The sequence below is a fragment of the Microtus pennsylvanicus genome, chromosome 10, assembly GCF_037038515.1.
Source record: "Microtus pennsylvanicus isolate mMicPen1 chromosome 10, mMicPen1.hap1, whole genome shotgun sequence".
Lineage (NCBI taxonomy): Eukaryota > Metazoa > Chordata > Mammalia > Rodentia > Cricetidae > Microtus > Microtus pennsylvanicus.
The window spans coordinates 64,808,581-64,830,623 of NC_134588.1; the positions used below are offsets into that span (position 1 = coordinate 64,808,581).

General features: G+C 43.1%; 1 protein-coding gene and 1 pseudogene across 2 annotated transcripts in view; one reads left to right on the forward strand and one right to left on the reverse strand.

Annotated features, from left to right (window-relative positions):
- Fhit (fragile histidine triad diadenosine triphosphatase) overlaps nucleotides 1-22,043 on the reverse strand; it is a 1,412,380-nt gene that overhangs the window by 1,046,139 nt on the left and 344,198 nt on the right. The window lies entirely within an intron of this gene.
- Nucleotides 5,721-22,043, forward strand: part of LOC142858140 (large ribosomal subunit protein uL30 pseudogene) — a 114,904-nt pseudogene continuing 98,581 nt past the window's right edge.

A 22,043-nucleotide genomic window follows, 5' to 3' on the forward strand; every position in this document is an offset into this window, starting at 1 on the left:
GGCGGATTCGATGAATTCATGAATTTGAGGCACAGGCATTTTTTTTTCCTTTTCCATCTAGAGACAAGTTTGCACACTGTGTCTCAGGCTGGCCTCAAGCTCACAGTGATCCACCTGCCTCAGACTCCAAGTGCTGAGTACCACCACACACCCTAATGGCCCAACGTTGATTTAAAAACAGGCAGATTTGTTGGTAGGTGGGTTGTTTTGGTTTGCTTTGGCATATAACAAGATATCCGGTGAAGAAAGTGTTCTGGCAAAGAGCTGGGGTCCTCCAGTATCCTTGGGCCAAGGCCCTTCTCTAGTGCTATCTTACAGAAGACTCCCTCTCTCATTAATGTTACACTGGCTGCTGCAGCCTCCGGCATGGATTCTTAATACACACATGGGAAAGGGAAAGCATAGGGTTGGAAAGCCATTGAGTTAGTGGCCATCTGAGTATTGGGCATGAAGTTCCATCCAGTCTAATCAAAAATCCACTCTCTTCTGGTTATAAGAATGTAGAAAAGTAGGTATGTGCTAAGCAAGCATTGCTACCTGACCAAAATTAGCTTTCTGTTAGGAAGGAAGATGGACCTTGGCATGGGAACCACCAACACTAGCAACCCAAAGGACCCAAAGGAGTAGAAAAGGCCCACCCCACCACATCTCCAAGGGGTTAGAGGGGCTTACTTAGGGGTTTACTAAGAATGCTTTATGCTAGAGAAACATGTTCTTTTTTTCCTAATCTGTATACCTTTTTTCCACTGCCTTTTTGTTGGACAGACACAGATGACTCATGGGAAAGCATCTCCCTGCACACGGGACAAACAACATCCTCCCTCTTTAAATATAAAATCTACATCTTGGGTGACAGCCATGTGTTTGGGCCTAGGAATGTATATATAACCATATGGACACCTGGGGTAGGGGGTATGGCAGGACAAGGCTAAAGGCTTCCTGTTTGGGAATAAGATGCATGAGCTTTGATTGGATAAGGAAAATTAGGTTGAAGTGGTGGGAGTTTTCCAAACGGGGACACTTGCTTTGGCAGGGGAGCACCTCTACGGAAGAGACACTCAGGCATCCTCTGAGATGGTCACACCTTCTAGGCAGAGGAGTTCACTCGCTGGTGGATAGATGTGGGACAAACAATGATCCAGTTGGTGCTTTCAAAATTACAAAAGACACAACAGATAAGGGACACAGGGAGGATGCATGAAATCTTAGATAAGCAGAGCCACAAAAGCCCCAACACAAAACTTTCAGTTTTCTGCCACTGAAATCCTTCTTCATTGTACAGTCAAGGCAAAACCCAAATGACATGCTTATCTCCACTTCCTGGAGATCTGCAAAGGCTCAGCATCACTTCTTATGATCAAATTGCTAAACTCTGCCATGGCCCACAGAGCAGACTCACTCTAACCACCTCCCATTACATTCTGTTCTCTCTGTGCTCCTGATGACATCATCTCTCAATCCACAGAGCCCACAGTCCTCTCAGCCTCAGGGACAAGTGACTACCCAGATGCCCAGACGGGCATTCTCTAATCTTGCTTGCTTTTGAGAGTACATTTGGCTTTTACACAGAGATGCAACCTACCCTGTGCCTCTTGAAACCAAGGTTAGCATCGTGCTGCAGAATTCTGTCCAGGTGCCCTCTCCTCTTCCTGAATAGTATCACACTAGTTATTAAGTATTAATGACTATGCTCTCTACCTTGTCAGCTTCATGAAGGCAGGGACCATGTCTTTCTTGCTTACTCAGTTTCTCCCATTTACTAAAACTCAGTTTGCATATGTTGAAAGATTAGTTGTAACTTATCATGCCAACACCATTTTGCAGGGAAGGGGCCAAACCACACTTAAGAACACACGAGAATTGGACTCATGGAAAAAATAAGAGTGAGATACAGTTGTCAAGGAAGGTGTGCATGGCCAGATATACCTTTCACTGTTATTTAGCATCAATGGAAAACCAGGATCCTACCTGACAAGAATCACAATTCTACACAATTGAGTTTAGGCTACTAGCTAAAGAGTCAGTCAGGCCTGGGTTTATATTCTGCTTTTCTCTTTATCGGTGGCATGATTTTTGTCTTCTTATATTTCACTTTCCTCATACACAAGGTGGGAATAAGGACAAAAGCATGCCAATGGGATTGTGAAGAATAAATGTGATATCATTCTTGTGCTTATAATAGACTTTGCACATAGTGAATACCCGTGGGCCTTGTAGTTGGTCGATGATCACCAGTAAACATACCATACAAATTTAATTCCATCAAAAGAATTTGAAGCACCACAAATGTTAGCTAGCATGGTGATGAGCTGAACTGTCATTGTTATTTGTAGCAAACGGGTCCAGAGCTTAAGTGCTGACAAAGCCTCTTTACAGTTAGAGGGGCCCATGTTTTCCTTGGTCCTCATTTTGAACTAGTTCCAGCTCTGGCGAGGGATGGAGGAGGCCTGATGGAAGATGAAGGTGAAGCACAAACTGTCTTCACTTAAAGGGCTTGGGCCTCTCGGGACACTGAATTTCACTTTGAAGCTCTCAAGGAACATATTCCAGGATATGATAAGACAAATAATGTTGGGAAACTTCCATCAAATGTTTAACATTGTCTTGAGGAGGCTGCTCTTGGGAACCAAGTGATTGGCCTTGAGTAAGATAGTATTAATATAACTTTTATAAAACCATCACAATGCAGTACGCATTAGTTCTCAGTACCCAGTAAACTCACTGTAGATATCTTTCCGAGTGTTAGAGTAAATCATACAAGCTGATGTGAGCACATGGAAACTCCAATGATACACGAAAAGAGAAGTGTAGGAGAGAAGGCAAGAAAGAAGAGCTGGGTTAGTTTCATAATAAAAATAAAAAGCAATAATATTAATATTTCAATTTCAATGGCATAACAGAGAACTTATAAAAGAGAAGTCTTCTTCTGTGATGTGATCAAAGCAAAGGCCAGCAATGAGGCTAGCACTGTCCAGAACAATATGTCCACCTGAGAAGTCAACTAGAGCAGATCCAGAGGCAGCTTTGGGTTCATCTGAAGGCAGGTTCTGTACCTGTCCACACAGCTCATCCACCTGTCCACACGGCTCATCCACCTGTTCACATGGCTTATCCTCCTGTCCACATGGATCATCCACCTGTCCACACGGCTCATCCACCTGTCCACACAGCTCATCCACCTGTCCACACGGCTTATCCTCCTGTCCACATGGATCATCCACCTGTCCACACGGCTCATCCACCTGTCCACACAGCTCATCCACCTGTCCACACAGCTCATCCACCTGTCTACACAGCTCATCCACCTGTCCACATGGCTCATCCACCTGTTCACATGGCCCATCCACCTGTTCATATGGCTCATCCACTGGCTTTGTCTATCAGGGCAGCCCAAGGAAGCAAGGGCTTCTGTTCTGGTTCCCACCTTGTTCCATGAGAATTAAACTAACTGTGCTCCTACCTTAAAAGGGAGATTTTGATGAGCACCTTATTGTAACTATTACATACGACGTGAAGTCCACCACTAATATGAGATGAGTGTGATTACATTATTGACTAGGCTAGAAATTGCCAGTCATTTATTCAGTTCAGGAAAAGAAATCCAGCCATATTGCCACTCCATAGTGTTGAGGCCACTAGAGCGGACCATGGAGAATCCCAGCAGGGCTCATTGGCTCGGTCAGCCATCCCTCCGGGCTCCTGAAGGCTTTTTTTTTTTTTGAAATATATATAATCATGGTCTGCAATGCCTAAGTGCAGCAGGGTGATTTAAAAGTACCATGATAGCTGTCTCCCGTGATATTTATCTCTCCCAGTCTATTCATTTGTGATCTAGATGAAAATGTGGGATGCAATCTGCATATTGATGTTCCCTAAAAGGGTTTCAGCAGCTCTTCACGAAGGATGCTTTAGCTGCTTTAGAAATCTGAAATATTCTCCAGTTGTGGAATTTATGGTTATCATTTCCATAAAAATAAAACCTTACTAAAAGACTCAATTCTTTTTAAAACACATATACACATTGAGCGTGTGTGTGTATGTGTGTGTGTGTGTGTGCGTGCACACGTGCACACAGATCATAGCATGTGAGTGGAAGACAATTTGTAAGAGTCGGCTCTCTCCTTTCACCATGTGGGTTCCAGGAATCGAACTCAGGCCATCAGCATGTTTACATTCGAGCCACTTGCTGGAGCCTGGTTATGTCCAATTCTTCTAACTAAGGTGTGCTTAGCTGCATGTGGTCTGGGATGACCTGAGTCCTGTTCTGGGCTTCTCATGAATCTCTCCACGAACTTGGGCAAAGAATTCAGCTCACAGCAGCTGCCCCAGGCTATACTACCCTTGCTAATGTTCTCTGTTGGCATACCTTTTTCTGGCACAAAGGCTAGACTACATTTGCGATCTCTCATACTGTTCAGTGGGCTCAAATGATTGAGTTCCAGTGAAAAAACAATGTGGCAAAAAATGCACACCCACAAACTCTTGTGGACCAGTTTTCCTGCTCCCTTTTCTTAACCCCCTTAAGGTGAGTAGACCAGCTGAAGAATCTAGAGCTACAAGATAGAAGTGATGTGAAACAGACTTCAGAACTTCTAGGAGAACCACCACTGAGAAAAATGTGTAAGGGGGTTTTGAAGAGTTAAAAATCAACCTAAAAAATGTGTTAGATTGCTGAAAAGCAACGTGATGCTGCTTACTACAACAGTCGGACTACCTTAGAGGCTGCTCATTACAACAGTCAGACTGTGTTAGAGGCTGCTCACTGCAACAGTCAGACTGTGTTAGAGGCTGCTCATTATAACAGTCAGACTGCGTTAGAGGCTGCTCACTGCAACAGTCAGACTGTGATAGAGGCTGCTCATTACAGCAGTCAGACTGTGTTAGAGGCTGCTCACTGCAACAGTCAGACTGTGTTAGAGGCTGCTCACTGCAACAGTCAGACTGTGTTAAAGGATGCTCACTGCAACAGTCAGACTGTGATAGAGGCTGCTCACTGCAACAGTCAGACTGTGATAGAGGCTGCTCACTGCAACAGTCAGACTGTGTTAAAGGATGCTCATTATAACAGTCAGACTGTGTTAGAGGATGCTCATTACAACAGTCAGACTGTGTTAGAGGATGCTCATTACAACAGTCAGACTGTGTTAGAGGCTGCTCACTGCAACAGTCAGACTGTGATAGAGGCTGCTCATTACAGCAGTCAGACTGTGTTAAAGGATGCTCACTGCAACAGTCAGACTGTGATAGAGGCTTCTCACTGCAACAGTCAGACTGTGATAGAGGCTGCTCACTGCAACAGTCAGACTGTGTTAGAGGATGCTCATTACAACAGTCAGACTATGCTACAGGATGCTTATTACAACAGCCAGACTATGTTAGAGGATGCTCATTACAAGAACAGTTAGGCTATATTAGAGACTCTCATTGCAACAGTCAAACCTGTTACAGGCTACTCATTACAACAACAGTCATTGTTATAGGCTGCTCGTTACAACAGTCAGACTATGTCACAGGCTGTTCATTACAGCAGGTACTTTAGAGGCTGCTTATTACAACAGCCAGACTGTTAGAGGCTTCTCAGTACAGCAGGGTACAGTCAGGCTGTGTTTGAGCCTCCCAATCTGGTTACCACAAAGTTGAGACTAAAATCTTCTTTGCTTATGAGGGTTGGCTTGTGCATCTTGGGGGTGTTTCTCAGCATTCACGGACTCTACTGCAAGATGGACCCCCAAAAAATGTCTGTGAACATTGCCAGATGTTACCTGGGCAACACGATTGCCCTTGTTAAGAACCTTGCCTTGACCATCATCACCACCATCATTATCATTGATAGCTTTGAAAGCACAGAAAAGGGATCCAAAATTCTAAATGTAGGTCCAGCATAAATTTCTGTTGTTGTTATTTAGGAAAATAAGTTAAAGGCCATCAAATCTTAAAGGATGAAAAGCATCCAAATGCCAGAGTCAAAAGCAAACAGAAGCATTAAAATGAAAGGCCAATCATTTTCATTAGCTAGGGTAAATAACAGGATAAGCAAAGCAACAGAAATTTTAAATCCAGTAAGACACAATTAAAAGCAAAACAATGAAACAATTAACATATAAAGCTGTAAGTACTAAGACAAAGAAGAACTATAGGAAGAAAAATGAGCAATTAAATGAAATACATAGCATTATAGTTGTAATAGATAGGCTAATGAACTAAACCGACAGTTCTCAAAAGAAGAAACACAAAAGTCCAATAAATATATTAAAACGTAGTCAACATTCTTAGACACTAGAAAAATGCAATTAAAACCATTTTGAGAGTCCATCTCACCAGTCAGAATGGTGATCCTTAAGAAAACAAAGGATGGACATGGAAAAATGGTTCAGCCATAAGGACACGGTTAGTCTTGTAGAGCATCTAGGTTCAGTTCCCAGCACTCACATGGCGGCTCACAACCATCTGTAACTTCAGTTCCAGGGCATCCAATGCCCTCTTCTGACCTCTGCAGACACTGGGCACGGTACACAAATATACCTGCAGGCAAAACATCCATGCACATAAAATAAATAATTCTAAAGATATAAAAGGAAACATAGCACAGCAAATGCTGGTGAGAATATGAGGAGAAAGGAAGACTTAGTCGCTGCTGTGAAGGAGTGTTAATAGGCCTGTGAACTTAAGCACCCACCACTGAAACCAGAGTAGCGGCTTCTGCCCCTACAAAGGCCTAAATCCAGAACCACATGACCCAGTTTTGGCACTCAGGGGTAGGTACCCCAAAGATACCAGAGAGATATTTGTGCATCGACTAATAAATGGGTAATGAAAATTTGATAGATAGATAGATAGATAGATAGATAGATAGATAGATAGATAGATAAAGTTAAATAAAATTTAACTGTAAAAAAGGGAAATTTCTAACGAGACGGCTGGATCTGGGAACCATTGCATCACATGAGATAGTCAAGACTCAGAAAGACTTGGAGAGCAAGCACTCTCTCAGATGCAGGTCCTGGTTTTTAATGCTCATGGGTAGGTATGGTATGCATATGTACAGGCATGATTGCTGATAGTACACATAAAATGAGAAAGCAATGCGCAAGAGGAAAAAGCTTTACACGTGACATGAGCATGGAAAGGGCTGCTGGGAAGGAGCTCCCACAGTGGGGGGGGGGTCAACCAAACATACCAAAATGCCTCAAGCAAACCCATCATTTCTACATTAATTAAAATCTTTTTGGAAACCTGTAAATCAAAATATGAGGGCCCAGGAATTTGAACGTCTAATAAAAAGCTGGTAGAAATTGTGCCTATGCTGTGGGCGCGGTGCTGAAGTGTGACTGGCAAGAAAGGTCCATCCCCGCCCTCAGAGAGGAAAGGTAACAGAGTGGTGGATTTTCCTGGGCGTCCTGAACACAGCTGCTAACTGGTCCCTCTGAGAGACAACATGGTGTGAACATGCCTGCCTGATTTGCATGGTTAGATATCCAGAGGGATGCTAATGCAGGTGGCTGCTGTGGGGGCGATGTGCGGAGGTAATTGCAGTTACTAGCACAGTGACTTTGACGTGGGAAGATCTCTGGATGGTACTGGTGTCTCCACTGCATCACACAAGGCCTTAAATACTTAAGTGTAGTGACGGACGCACCAGAGTGAGGTGCCAGGAGAGTAGGCAGGGATGAAGGGTCAGTGAGGACATCAGCTCTACTTATGCTTTTGTTGGTGTGTTTTCATGTGTGTGTATACATGCCCAAACACACGTGTATATGCTTGCACATGTGTGTGCAGGAGCATGCACCCATGCATTTATTTGTAGAAGACAGAGGTAGCCATTAAGTGTCTTCTACTGACCATGAATTTTTGAGACAGAAGTCTCACTTAGCCTAAAGCTCACTAATTCAGCTAGACTGGCGGGCCAGTGAACAGCCGGGATCCAGCCATCTCCAGTCCTGTGTGCTGGGATTACAGCTGCATGCCACTGCACCTGGATTTAGGTGGGTGCTAGGAATGCATACACCGGTCCTCATGTTGACACATCAAACACTACCCCACTGTGCTTCACCCCCCCCCCCAACCAGGGTGCTAGATTTGTAGCATGAGAAACGGACTTTTTGAGAGTTCTAAGATGTAGGCAGCTATGTGTGGGGACCGGTGATAGACTCAAGATAGCCGAAACTGGCTCTTTTCTAACAGCCAAAAAGAAATAGGGACTTGAGTCCTGTGACCACCGCAAAGAACTGAATCCCCCAGCAGCCTCAGTGAGCCTGCCCTAAAGCCTTTGGTGAACATGTTACTGTGAACTTGCTCTGTGACCCTAACCCACAGAACCATAACACAGCAAATGTGTACTGTTTCGAGCCACTTAAGATGCTCCTAATTTGATGGAGTAACAACGCAGAGCTCATAAAGCATCAGACACTGTATATTCAAGGAGAGAATGGGCTGAAGAAAGCAGGAATGAAGACATGCCCTATGTTTCTGGGGTGGCTGAGTATTTGACAGGCATTGTGGAATTAACAAATTTCTATTTTTGTTCATTTGTTATTTTTTTAAAAAGATACTGAATAGTCTCTGCTGCTTCCTGGTCAAAGTGTGAAGAAGAGAGTAGTCAAAGGGTATTGTATTTTTATTTTAATGTTCCTCTTAGAACTGGAGGACAGAAGCATGCATATTCAGAAACAACAAAGAGAACAAACTAATGCCTTAATGCTACCTTGGCATGCTCACCAACCAAAGAATAAGCCGATGACAGGAGACCACCAACATGTATTGAGTCTTCTCCTCACTTCGTAGCAAACACACGGTAGGGAACACGGTCCCTTCCCATCAAGAGAATAAAGAAGCAGAGGACAGGCACATGAAGACACCAGCCCGAAATCACAACTACTAAGTCTCATGACCTCTTGTGACACAGGCAAGGATCTGCTGACTTTGTTAGGCAAAATTTAGGCATGAGAGGACATGGTACCTTTTCTAAGACAAAAACCAAGAAGCCCTCATTTCTTCTCAGTTAGACCCACTGAGACTATGATCACATAGCTGTAGATGTGGATTTTTTAACTGTAAAAATGATTTACGTCTGTAGCTGTTTGAGAAGTGACTCAGAGAAGCAGTCATCAAGGAAGATAGATGACCGAGCAGCTGGAAGGACGTACTCGGGTGTGCGTGTCATCAAGCGCATAATCCCATAGCCAATACATAGCTTTCTTCCATTTTCTGTTTTGTTTTGCTTTGCTCTGCTTTCCTGTGTGCATGTGGGCAGATGCCAGAGGACAATCAAGGTGTCATACCTCAGGCACTGGCGACCTTCTTTTGGAGACAGTTTTCCCTGGTCCAAAATTTGACAAGGAGGCGAGGTTAGATGGCCAGCCAGTCCCATGAATTCATCTATCTCCATTCATACCATCATGCCCTGGTTCTGGGAATCAAACTTAAATTCTTATGTTTGGAAGGTGAGTGCTGACTAGCATCTCCCCAGCCTCAAGCATCATCATCATCATTATTATATTATTATTATTGTAGCATCTCCATGTGTATCCCTGGTTGGCCTAGAACTAGCTATGTAGACTAAACTAGCCTTCCCCTCATAGAAATCCTTCTGCCTCTGCCTCCCAAATGCCGGAATTAAAGTCAAGAACCAATCCAGAATTATTTTTCAGGACCAAGACCTATGGAGGAATATACCTGCTGCTATTTGCAGTCAGCTCTCCCTCTATGAAAGGGTAGGGAGTATACTGTTTGACCTGCAAAGATGTTTACCTCCTAACATTCATACGGCAGCATTCAGTTTCCGCACTGACCAAGGCTCATCTCTTCCACCAACAGACTCTTATAGATAGGTATGTGGGACATGGAGGCCAAGACTCACTAGTCATTAAAGACTTTGCTCATTTTTCTTTCTTAGATTGCTTCTTTTGAGCCAATCGGGTCACACCTCAGGAAGATGTTCTCAAAGCCATGAAGAGGCCTGTCTGAGGAGAAATAGAAACCCCAGCAACTCACCTCAACCTGACAAACATAGAGGAGGGATACCTTGGAAGTGGGTCCACCAGCCCCAGCTAAGCTCCCAATGACCAGCAACCTGGCCTAGAGGAAGAACCACCTGTCCTAGCCTGCCCCAAGTGCCTGACTCTCGGAAATGACAGGAGATAATGTTTGCTATGGTTTCAGATGGGTAAGTTTTGGTGTTACTTGTTCTGCAGCCAGAAACAGCTGCTATAGCAGGCCTCTCAAGCTCTGCCTGGCGGCAACTGTACCAAGAAACTGCCTATCTGGTTTTCAGGGTCCACCACAGCACATTCCAGTCAGATGATCAGATACTGACTCGGCGACCCATGTGCTAATCTTGTTGCAAATGTGCAACATGCTACTGGTTTTCCTTCCGAGGCTTTTCTCTTTAGCTAGGTGCCTATGATTTTCCTTTACCTCTTGACTGCTAAAGTTGTTCACCTCAGTTCATAGGTCCCTTCTCTTCAGATTGTTACCTTATTGCATTCTAGCTGATCAGAACCCAGGACATCAAAAGTATTTTGTCCCAAGCTGTGCATGGCCCTTGACAGTATGAACCCGCAATAGCCCCTTTAATGGCTAGAGCAGGGACGGGACACTTGGTCTATTCCTTAGGAACAGCTCCTTCCATAGGAACTTGCTTTACATTAAAGAATAAATTAAAATAAAGGTGGTAAATTACTTATCTATGTGGCCTTGTGACAGGTTTCAGCCATAAACTAGATGGGTTCCTACTGAACACACAAGGCCCTGCAGGCTATGTAAAAACAAACAAATAAATTATCTGGTCTGTTTTCAGGTTATCAAAGTCATATGTAAGAGACTTCATGAAGAACCAAATATTTATTCACATTCACATGTATGCCTAAGTAGAACATTTACATATCAAAGACAATGAAAGCTAAATACCAAGTGAATGGCACGCATGGATGTTGACAGGACTTCAAAAACAGAGGCTGCAGAGCTGAACTGTCCAGAACAAGCCTTAGGGAGGAATAGAGTCTTAAGAAATTTTAACTATGGTGGAGATCACTACGGCCATCCTCAGCTCCACCTCATTCTCCTCTGGTCCAGCCCCAGAGACTCCCATACAACTCTGGGGTCAGACAGGACTACATAACCAGCTCTATCTATCCCCTGTGCCATGACAAAAAGAACTGTTTCATTTCCGAACTAAATCATGAAAAAGTAAAACCCTGTTGTATTCTCCAGTCTCTCCTCCCTAAGAAAGTCTCATTCTCTGGAGGACTCAACTTTCTACTGTCTCCAGGCTGTTGATCGCTTCATCAGCTTAGGTGTCTACACAATGACAGCAAGGAAAGCCACCCTGACACGTGATGGCGAAGTACCACGAACAAGAACTAAATCTGCGTTTGCCTTATGCCCCCCTGGACATAGGGGATTAGTTTGTTATTGTGGCACAGCCCAGTCTTTCTTGACTTAAAGGGGAAGAGTCTTAAATGTGGAAAAGTAGAGACAGCAGTAGTTAGATATAAATCATTCCTTACGTGACCCTTCTCAACGACAAGTTGGTGCGTGCTCCAGTACAGCTTGGTGTAACACGCCTAAACAGAACCAGAGGTTTCAAAATGGAAACATGGAGAGTTGGAGGGTGTCAGAACAATGAGCTGCCTTGGTGCGTGATTACTACACAGCTCACGGTCCACGCGTGGTTCCTACAGAGCTCAGGACAACAGGATTATTGGTGACTTTGCTAGAAGCGTTCCTTTTTACTCGTGTTCTCTTCCTTTGAAATTACAAAGCATATATTTCCATTTGGAGAGCAGTATTTCCTAACCTCTAAACCAAACACGGGCCCTGTGGAACCCTAGCCCTCAGCTGAATCGTCACAAATAAGCCCCTGGAATTCCTTCAAAGCTACCCCATTTTACGCTGCGATGCTTTCTCTCTCCAGCAAGAAAGTGCACCTGCCTGATGGATTCTGCTCTCTCCTTGTATATTATGCTTACTGCTCCATGCTCATCACTCCCTATTCTCATCTGAGCTGCTGGGCCTTCTAGAATTCAACACTTTGAAGTGGCCAATAAGAAGCAGAAAGCCTTAAGAGCTCTTTCTCTTATAGTACAACTTTGCTTTTCCTCGGCGTAAAAGATAGATTCAGATCAATTATTGGGTAGAATGCAGTCACTATTCCATTGCTCTGAGATGAGCTGTTTCTCAGTTGAGGAAGCCATCTCCAAGGAAACTGGACCACTGGATGTCAGGCAACCCTTTTTGTACTGACATTATCACCCCTAAACTCATCCCATTACCTCCTTAAATGCATCTTCTTTGAAACCAACTTGTAGGTAGAATTTGAGTCTAAGATGCAATAAAATACCTTGTTTTTATAAATTATTCTCAAAGCAAAGTTTCAGGCTGATGGTCTCAGGACACACACTAAAACATTTTAAGTAATTGATCATTCTGAAAAGATTTGCTAGATTTACCAGGTCCTGGAACCAACCTCAGCTCGGTCCTTTAACAAGAAAGATTATCACATCATAACAGGAAAGACATGGAATGTCTACTGGAGATTGAAAAACAGCCTTAACAGGTCCAAAGAGCATGCGGTGGTCTTCCAGAGGTCTAGAGTTCGGTGCTCGGCAGCCACATTGGGCTGCTCACAGCCATCTGTGGTACTAGCAGCAGAGGGACCTCTGTATACATGCCACACAATACCACTAAAATAAATGCCATAGGTTTTTAAAAAGCCAAAAATACACATGAAGATACTATCCTTTTTACCTTCTTAACCCACAAGAGGAAGCATTCGCGATCCTCCTGGAATGCCATTTATGTACAACCGGCTTGCAGTGCGGAGAACATTGCATCCTCAGTTCCAAGGAACAGAGAACAAGTCAAGCTGCAGTGAGACAGAAAGGCGTTGGTGATGACAGGGTCACCGAGTGTGTCTTGGTCTCAGGAGCATAGAGGAAGCCAGCGAGCGCCTAAGTGACAGGAATAGGAAGATGGCCAAGAGCCAGGGAGTCCGGGCCTTTTCTCTGCCACTGGGTCCTCACTGCTGAAATGATTGTTTTGCTTGCTGTTGTTCCAGACGCCTACAGATAAACTATCACCTCTCTTGAAATCGCAAATACTAAAAGGTGGGACTTTGGAAAGGGCCAAACTTAGATAAAGGCTTCAGTTCAAATCTATAGACTTTCCCTAAAGAGCCATAGAGTGACCACATGGGACTTCTAAAATTCCAGGGCCTCTTCAAGATGATAAGCAAGGAGTTCTGGAAAGAAGAGATTGTCTGGGCCCCACTGATGGCCTTCAGGTGTCACTGTACACAAGGATCAATAGTGTAAGCAAGGCCCCCCAGTCTAGAGGTGATTGCACGTCTCTCACTGACAGGAGCTGATATGCCTCCAGTTGCTAATATCCAATACCGGAAGATGCTCCTTTCTTGCTACTTTTCCCTCAGAAAGAGCCCTCAGTACTTTGCTTTATAATTCTGTGTAAGTATGACTGAAAAACACATGAAGGAACTTCAATTCTCTTAATTTCCACTCTTGGTAAACTTCATAAGCAACAGAAACACCCTACCAGTTTCACACGATCTGCTTGTTGCCACAGCTTCTATTTTCTTCTTTGTCCTGATACATAAATTCATCTTGCTCCTCACAGCTGGTACCTGCAGGGTTCAGTGTGTGTGAACACAACCATAGTCTTAGTAGCAAAACAACAAATACCAAATATATACAGATTCCTATGGGTAGATTGATATATATATATGTATGTATGTATGTATGTATGTATGTATGTATATATACATGTGTCAACGGGACTTGACTTACAATTGTACAATAGTTTGAACCTTGAGAGTTCTCCAAAGGCCCATGCATTGAAGGCTTTGTCTCTGGCCTGTGGTGTGAGTGAAGGTTGATAGAACCTTTAGAAATAGGCCTCTTGGGAACTAGTTAAGTCATTGGGTGCTTGTTTTTGAGAAGGATGTTGGGTCCCCAGCTCCTTCTCTTCCTCTGTCCTCACTTCCAGTTTTCTACTGAAGAGTGGGGCTGCCTTGGTGGGCCCAGAGGTAGTGTGTACTAGAAACTTTTATGCAGATTGTGTTGGATATTGGGTAATGATTTGAGATGACTGCCAAAAATGATGGGAACTAGTAACACACGTGCAGGGCAATGGGGTAGTTGGTGAGCAAGAATAAATGGCTGGACATGTTGGCAACAGCCATTAAAGGATCTTTAGAAAACAAGACTCCATAATGAACATGTACTTCTGGTTTGTCTGGCGAGAGAAGGCATCCTGCATGTAAGTAAGGTGCCACACTGATGGAAGACTCATTAGAAGACCTTGGGATTCCGCTATCTAGTGTGTCAGCCATGGCAGATTTCAATGTCATGTGGAAAGAGAGCATGTCACTTAACATACAGAATAGACAGCTGTCTGGTTCCCACAGAGCTCACACTTTCATAGAGCATGGAGTAACACTGGCTATTGCTGACCCAGTATCTCACGTATTAGGTCACAAGCTGATTGGGAAAATACAAAGGGGCACACTCTACAACTGCTTAGTCTCCCAGACTGGACGAGAAGATTCCATCTGGAAGAATTTGCTCATGGATCAAGCCACAAGTGATGGAAAACGAGAGTCCCCGCCCCAGGAAGACGGTGTAGGAAAAAGTTAATTAGCCTACTCTCATGATATCCTCAACATTGTCCAAGTGTTTTGGTTTAGTTTCTACCTTTGTCCATGAGATCATAATATATTATCTCAAAGAGATATTATGACCTCAGTCTGGATATCATAGTTTTAAGAACACAAATAGTCCTGCATGGACCTCCTTCCATGTGTGCTCCTGTCTCCCTGCCCTTACTCACCTGCCCACTTATTTTTGGATGTCTTCTACTTCATATCATTGCTATTATTACATTAGGATCATTTTAATAAGATAGTAAAACAATTTTGCGTATTTTGCTATTGTCTTCACAATGGAGCTAGAGTCATTAGGAAGGCACTGTAATGAACATTCTGCTTCTACTACTACTACTACTTAGGAAAAGCTCTAGGAAACGTCTGTCCCAAAGAATTCTCTCCTCTGTGCAGGCTTTAGACTGTTGAGCTATCAGCAAAAGGACCTTGTTATCCTCAAGTCTGATGGGACCAGAGTTTGGCCACAACTTTTGTGTCACTAAATATTATTTTACAGATTCCTTGGATGCACAATGATACTTCTAGACCTCATACTGATTTTTAAAAGAGTCCGTATAAACCAGAAATAGTGACATATTTGAGGTGTAGGTTAGGGCTTAAATACCCTTCTACATTTGTTTAATGGAATATACCGAAGCAAGTAGAAAGTTCAACTGATTACAGACACTTCTTTTGCGGTCTATGAAGCCAAGGACACCTTGCAAAATCCTGCTGAAAAGCATTGTTATGTTTTGTTTGATGCAGCCCCCAGGGGTGACATGCCCCTGGAAGGTGGCTTTAGTGTTCCGTAGGTGCATGCCTTGTTGCTTGTTGTAAGAAGTCTTCGCTGTAAGGAAATGCTTTTATACCTTGTGGTTCTCATGAACAATTTCTGTAGGAAACATTCATTAGGAAGGAAGCAAGTTATTCTGACATGCGCAGTCCAGGTCTATAAATCCTGTCACTCTGTGCAGCACTGCTTCACGTATGTGTGCAAGAAATGCACACCTCATGGGAGACTGAAGGAAGGGCAGTCAGACACTGCATGGATGGGGTATCATTCTCCCCATGGCACTTGCTCTCTCTCTCCTCTCTGTTACCCTTCCTCTATAATATGCATTTCCATAAGTTGGCCAGCTATATTTCCATGTTTCTGAGGATTTTGAACACAGAAAATTACAACTCAAAATAATGATCGATTTTAGAAAGAAATTCTAATTCAGCATGGTTCAAAGAAAATACAGATTTAATGACCACCTTAGCCCAGGAAGGCATACCCAAATGTATGATTTCTCTAAATATCCTTACCTCTTTTCAGGAATCTGAATGAGAGTAGCACAGAACCAGAGACTAGCAACAACTCACATGGCACCAGAACTTCTGCCTTTTGGCCCATATGCAAACATATCTAACTGCTCCCCCATTGAACACCAAGGATCAGGGGGCTGGAGAGATGGCTCACAGGCTCAGAGCGCTCATTGCTCTTGCAGATGACCCTGTTTCAGTTCCCAGCACCCACATGGTGGCCCACAACTACCTAATAGCTCCAGTTGAAGGGGAGCCAACCCCCTCTTCTGACCTCTGCGTGCACCAGGGGAAACACGCACATACATAAAATAAATGGTTCTAAATCTTCATAACCAAGGACTACTGGCTTACTTTCCTGTGCATGGGACAGTCCTGCAAAAGAGCCTGAAACTCAAGGTCTCTGGATGCTTCCAGAAACCTGTAGGGTGGCAAGCCAATCAATGTGGCTTTTGTTTTCCCCTAGGTCTGGGTTTTCTGGATGGGCTTGAACAGGGAGAAGTTGAGAAAGAGACCACATGGCCAGACAGCTTCATAAAAAAAAATCTGTAAAGCGGAACCAAAGTGGATGAATCAAAAAGCAGAGAGATACGATTTTCCCTCCGGATGATTTCACTAGGAGGAAGAAAGATTTAAAACCCTTGAACGCTTTTTCCTGATAACCACCTATGGCTTTCTCCAAAGAGATGCATGTAAAGTTGGGCAAGTTGTTTTCTGTCCTGTCAGGAAAATATTTAGCAACACTCTTGTAAAAGTAAGCACGCGCTGCTGCCCCAGGGAGCTGGGGATTTGCTTTGTAGAGCTGTTTCTTTCAACAGCTTCCTTTGTTGCTCTGTATGTTCTCCCACAAAAGGCCCGATCTTGTTCTACAGATAGGTTTGTCATTCTCCCTGCATGAAGACTGTGCAAATACACGAGCCATGCTAGCTACCTCTGTCTGATAATCCTGGCCAAAGGTGCTTCCATCCATCTGATGATGGTCCAGGAAGATGCTGCCTCCGTCCACCTGATGGCCCCGGCATACACGGGGTCCTAAGTGAGTTGCATAGGATGGCAGAGATGGTGAAATTCCTTCACACTCATGACTCCAGTGAGGAACCTTGGGTGGTCAGTATCCCTAACTCTTCTGAGGGTAAAAGAACTGCAAAGCAATAATTTTATAAGACACTAATGGAAAGAAATACTACCTAGCTGATGTGTGCATATGACTTAAGAAAGCCTTCCTCAATGGTAGCAGAAATAAACTTCCATGACTGAGGAAATCCAACAGAAAGCTGAATAGCAAGCAAGCACCATTCACTACTATGGAGGTGAATCACACAGCTATTGAACTTTGTGACCCCCTAGAGTAAAGATGATATTCTTCAGTATGAAAGATAGGATTCTTTATATCTTAAACAAGGTCCACCCTTCCCAACTATATCAAATCAAAACTTTATGTTTTAAAAGTTATAAAATGATTGGCTTTAATTGAACATGTCTTATGTCCTCACTCTGTGACTTAGAGCAGGTTAACAAAAGTCTCAGAGTCATCTCTTTGTCTATAGATATCACTGATGATAGTGCTGACTTACAGAGATGTTAAAAGAATTTAAAAAGAATTAAATTAAATAAATGTTGGTTTTCATTAAATTCTAAACAAATGATATTGCCAGCAACAGCAGTAGCATCAGAATCCTGAAATAATGGCTCACTCCTTTAAGAGAACACTTTGGGGAGTCTGAGCATTTTCTTCTGAAGATTTTTCTGTGCAGGAAACCAAACCTTTCATTGGATGCCCCTTCTGAAGCAAATGCAAGAGCCAACAAAAGAATCCTCTACAGTTCAACATGGGCTGGCAGAACTAGTGGGATGGATACAATGTTCTAGGGAACCCTGCATCTCTTATAGCAATCATACATTAAGAATCACCCCCACCAATAACCATCCAGTTGAACTTTTCTTCTTTTTTCCAGTTGATAACCACAGGACCCAGGCCATGAGCAGAGCTCAAGGACTCAGACCTTAGACTGCATTCCCTTTGTGGTCTCAATCCATCCTGTTCTCAAAATGAATCATGATTCAAGATAGGCAAGACTTAAACATCTGAGGCTGGGCTGGAGAGACGGATAAGCATATAAGAGTACTGGCTGCTCGTCCAGAGGACCGAAACCCAGGTTCAATTCCCACCGCCCACAGAGCAGCCCCAAACTACCTGCAACTCCAAGATCTGACACCCTCACACAAACATGCATTCAGGCCAAACACCAATGCACATAAAAATAAGTAAGTAAAATGTTGAGTCCATTGGTCTGTTAATAAATTAAGCATCCATTAGAGGGCTAAAATATAGTAGTGAAACCTTTCCGTGTAGAGAAGTGGTCCATTGACTGACCATCTGATGGTCATGGAACTTAATTAAGAGATATGCACCAGACGGATCTGTTACTTCTCAGAAGCATTATTATCTGGGATAGGAAAACTCTCCCCAAGAGTGGGTGTTACCTTCCAGCCACAGGAGTCCAGACAGAAGGAAGGCTGATAGCAAGCATTTGATTCTTGTCCATCTGCCTTCTCTGCCTGCTACCATGCAGTGCTGACCCCGGGATCCAGTTTCTTCATTCCTCCAAATTAGAATGAAGGCCCATGGCTCTCTGGGAATTGTCTAAGCTCTTATCATGACTGGGACTGATGAAGCCTCCAACACTGGAGAATGTGGAGCCGCAGAGGTCTCAGCAGCTCCACTGTGGAGGTAACCATCACTGGACTGCCCATTCCACATTGTGCACGCCGGTCCCCTCTGTAATACACATCCATTCTATCGGCTCTGTTTCTCTAAAGAAGTCTGATTAATATACCCTGTAAGCAAAGGCAAATCTGTGACAGGCACTGGCCTAAAAGCTCTATGGTCAGCTGTTATACCTAGGGGACATTCCGGACTCCAACTCACAGTCTAAGGACCTGCAGAACTGACTCTGATGTCTCTGACCTTACCACTGGGTCCCTTCCTGTGCCATGCTGTGCACACCGGCTTGACTTTCCTACCCTGCTGTGCTACAGGTTCCCTGCTGTGGGTGCCTATTATATTTGCAGTTGTCTCCACCTGCAAATGCTTTCCCCAAATCCTTTGCATAGTGGGCTATTCTTGTCAATAAGTTATCAGCTCAAATGTCACTTTTTCCAAAGGCCTACCCCAATTGTCCCCTCCTCCAACACTTTCTGACACTTTAACACGCCTTTTCACTTAGGGGTATATTCAATGTCTTAATTATGACAGTCATTTATTGGCACACATATTTATACTTGTCTTCTCCCACAAATAGAGTAAAACCTCAATAAGAATAATATCCTGTCTTCCCTAAATTACAGCCTGACACACAATAGGTGCTCAATAAATATCTGTTGCACTGATGAGCCATTAAGTATAAATAAGCTGTCTTTCCTTAATGGAAAGTTATTTTTATTTTATTTTATTATTATTAAAGCAGACACTGATGTAACATAAAGCCTATATGACCCAATTATCTGGGGTTTATTTGACAAATTTGATTATCTTATTTGGGGGTTAATATCCATGAATTGCTGAAAATGGGCTAAAAGCCAAGTAGAGCATACAAGCAAATATGATCCCTCCCCAGGACACTTGCCATCCAAATTATAAGGATTCAAAAACCTTGGCAAGATGCCTATGCTAATTAAAAAGTGGTCCAATATTCATGAGAAGTACTTGAAAAGCCATTATTTTTGCCTGAAATCGTCTTGGCTGTTCCATAATTAATATGTCAGTATCATCAGAAGGCTAAGAGATCAAGGATGGTGAAAACATTGTTTCATGTAACAACACTCACAGGGACAATGGTACTTAGCAAAATACCATGGTGACTTGTGATGAGAGGCAGTAATCCAGAATCTGAGCATAGGAAAGGCTAGAAGCCTGGCGGGGAATCATTGCCATCAGAGCAGAAAAGAAGGGTAGTCATGCAGGTATAGAATGGGAAAGCACATTCTAGAGATATCTAGAAATGGACAGATCGCAAATACCATTGGTTAGGAAGAGCATCACAATCAAGTCCTACCTTCTGTCCCTTGTTTTAAATAAGTCTGTCTAATTAGCAGAAGAAGACCTCAGTCTCTACTGCCTGCTCCTCTAGTCTGATTCCTCAGTATCCATCCCTGTGTCTAAAATGCTCTCCCCAAAGGCAGACATCATCGACACTAAAGTGCACTTGCAGCCCGTGGAAGGTCTTTTCAGACTTAAGATTTGCAATACACCCCAGTTACTGGCCAGAGTGAATCTAAGAAACAACTGGAAACCATCATTTTACAGAAACTTTTGTTTGACTAGATTTATACATATTATACCATTTTTAGTTGTGTGCCTCATTTTTTAAGTCCTCTTATTTCTTTTCCCTTGTACCTAACGGAAGTTAGTAACTTCTCTTCTTTTAGCTTTGGCTACTTCAGAATCTCTGAGCTCCAGGCAGGACCAGCTTTAGTCCACGCTGGCAGGAGAAATCCCCTCTCCCACCTCTTTGTGCTCTTGGGTTGGCCATACGGCTCTGTTCCAATCATTGTGCGTTTATTTGCATGTATGTATTTTCTTGGGAGTTGGTATTTTGCTTTGAAATCATGTGTTATACAAATAACAAATAATTTAGTAAAAATTTTGAACTCTATTTTATGGAAAAAAAATGTATTTTCTGGGTTCTGGCCAGAATGGAGTAAATGCCAAGAAATCAGTCAGAACTGAAGTGCACCAAGAATTTCATGGAAAACAACAAAGATGATTTGAAAGCAAGAACTTCTACTCTGATAGTAAATATTCTTCTCTGTGGGAACAAAGAAGAGCATTTCCTCATAAAGCAGCAGTTCTCACCAACAAAACATTGTGACCCATTTGGCAAACCTCTAGCTCCAAAAATATTTACATTATGATTCATAATAGTAGCAAAATTACAGTTATCTAGGAGCAACAAAAATAATGTTACAGCTGGGGGTCACCACAACATGAGGAACCGTATTCCAGGGTCACATCGTGAGGAAAGTTGCAATCCACTGTCATAAAGACTCACTGGCGAACCTGAATGTCTGTTTAAAGAATAGGAGAACATTTGCACTAAATGGAACCCTAGGGATTTTATTTATTTGATGTGGGATTTCCCTCTGTACGCTTGAATAAATAAGGAACTGCTTTGGGCCTATAGCAGAACTATAGGGGAAGAGAGCTAGGCAGGGAAAAACTAAGCTGAATGCTGGGAGAAAAGAGGGTGGAGTCAGAGTGAAGTCGTGTAGTATTGCCGGAGCTGGATGAAACTTTACATGGTAAGTCACGGCCACATGGTGATACACAGACTAATAGAAATGGGTTAAATTTATATGTAAGAGGTTGCCAATAAGAAGCTAGAGCTAATGGGCCAAACAGTGATTTAATTAATACAGTTTCTGTGTGATTGTTTTGGGGCTAAGCAGCCGGGAACTAACTAGTGGCCTCCTCCAATATTCTTATTTATTTATTTTTGCTAATCTCTTTTATTTGGATGTAGGGAACTGTGCCCCAGTGATTCAAAAACTGTCTCAAAGAAATAGGAAGTTGGTAACTAAGTCCTGCCTGGAATCTGAGTCACCTGCTTCAGAGGCTGTGGTCTTTCAATGTCAGAACTACAAGGACATGTGTGGTGCTCTAGGGAAATCTGGATTGCACGCAGTGGCTAAAATATGCTTACCTGTGCTTTATTTTCTCTAGTTTCATTTAATGCCTAAGTTTTATTGTTTCTTTTTAGTAGTCTATTTCTTGACTATTTCCATGGAAGCAAGGAGAAGTATAAAAATTATAATCAGATTTCCATAAGTTAAGTCCCATCGAGCCTGGCGGCTTGCACCCTGGAACTAGCGAGGGAAATGGAGAAATGCAAATAAGCCCAGCCAGGCTAGACAGTGATAAAACATGCATGGGGGCAGAATGAGTGATAGGGACAGCACTCCACATACAGGATATGCAAATGAGACCCTGTGACCATCCAGGGAGCCTGTGGAAGCCCATGGCACAGGAAAAGGAGCAGAATTATGTCCCCCAAAAGTTCTGACCCAAAAGTCTCAATCATTAAAA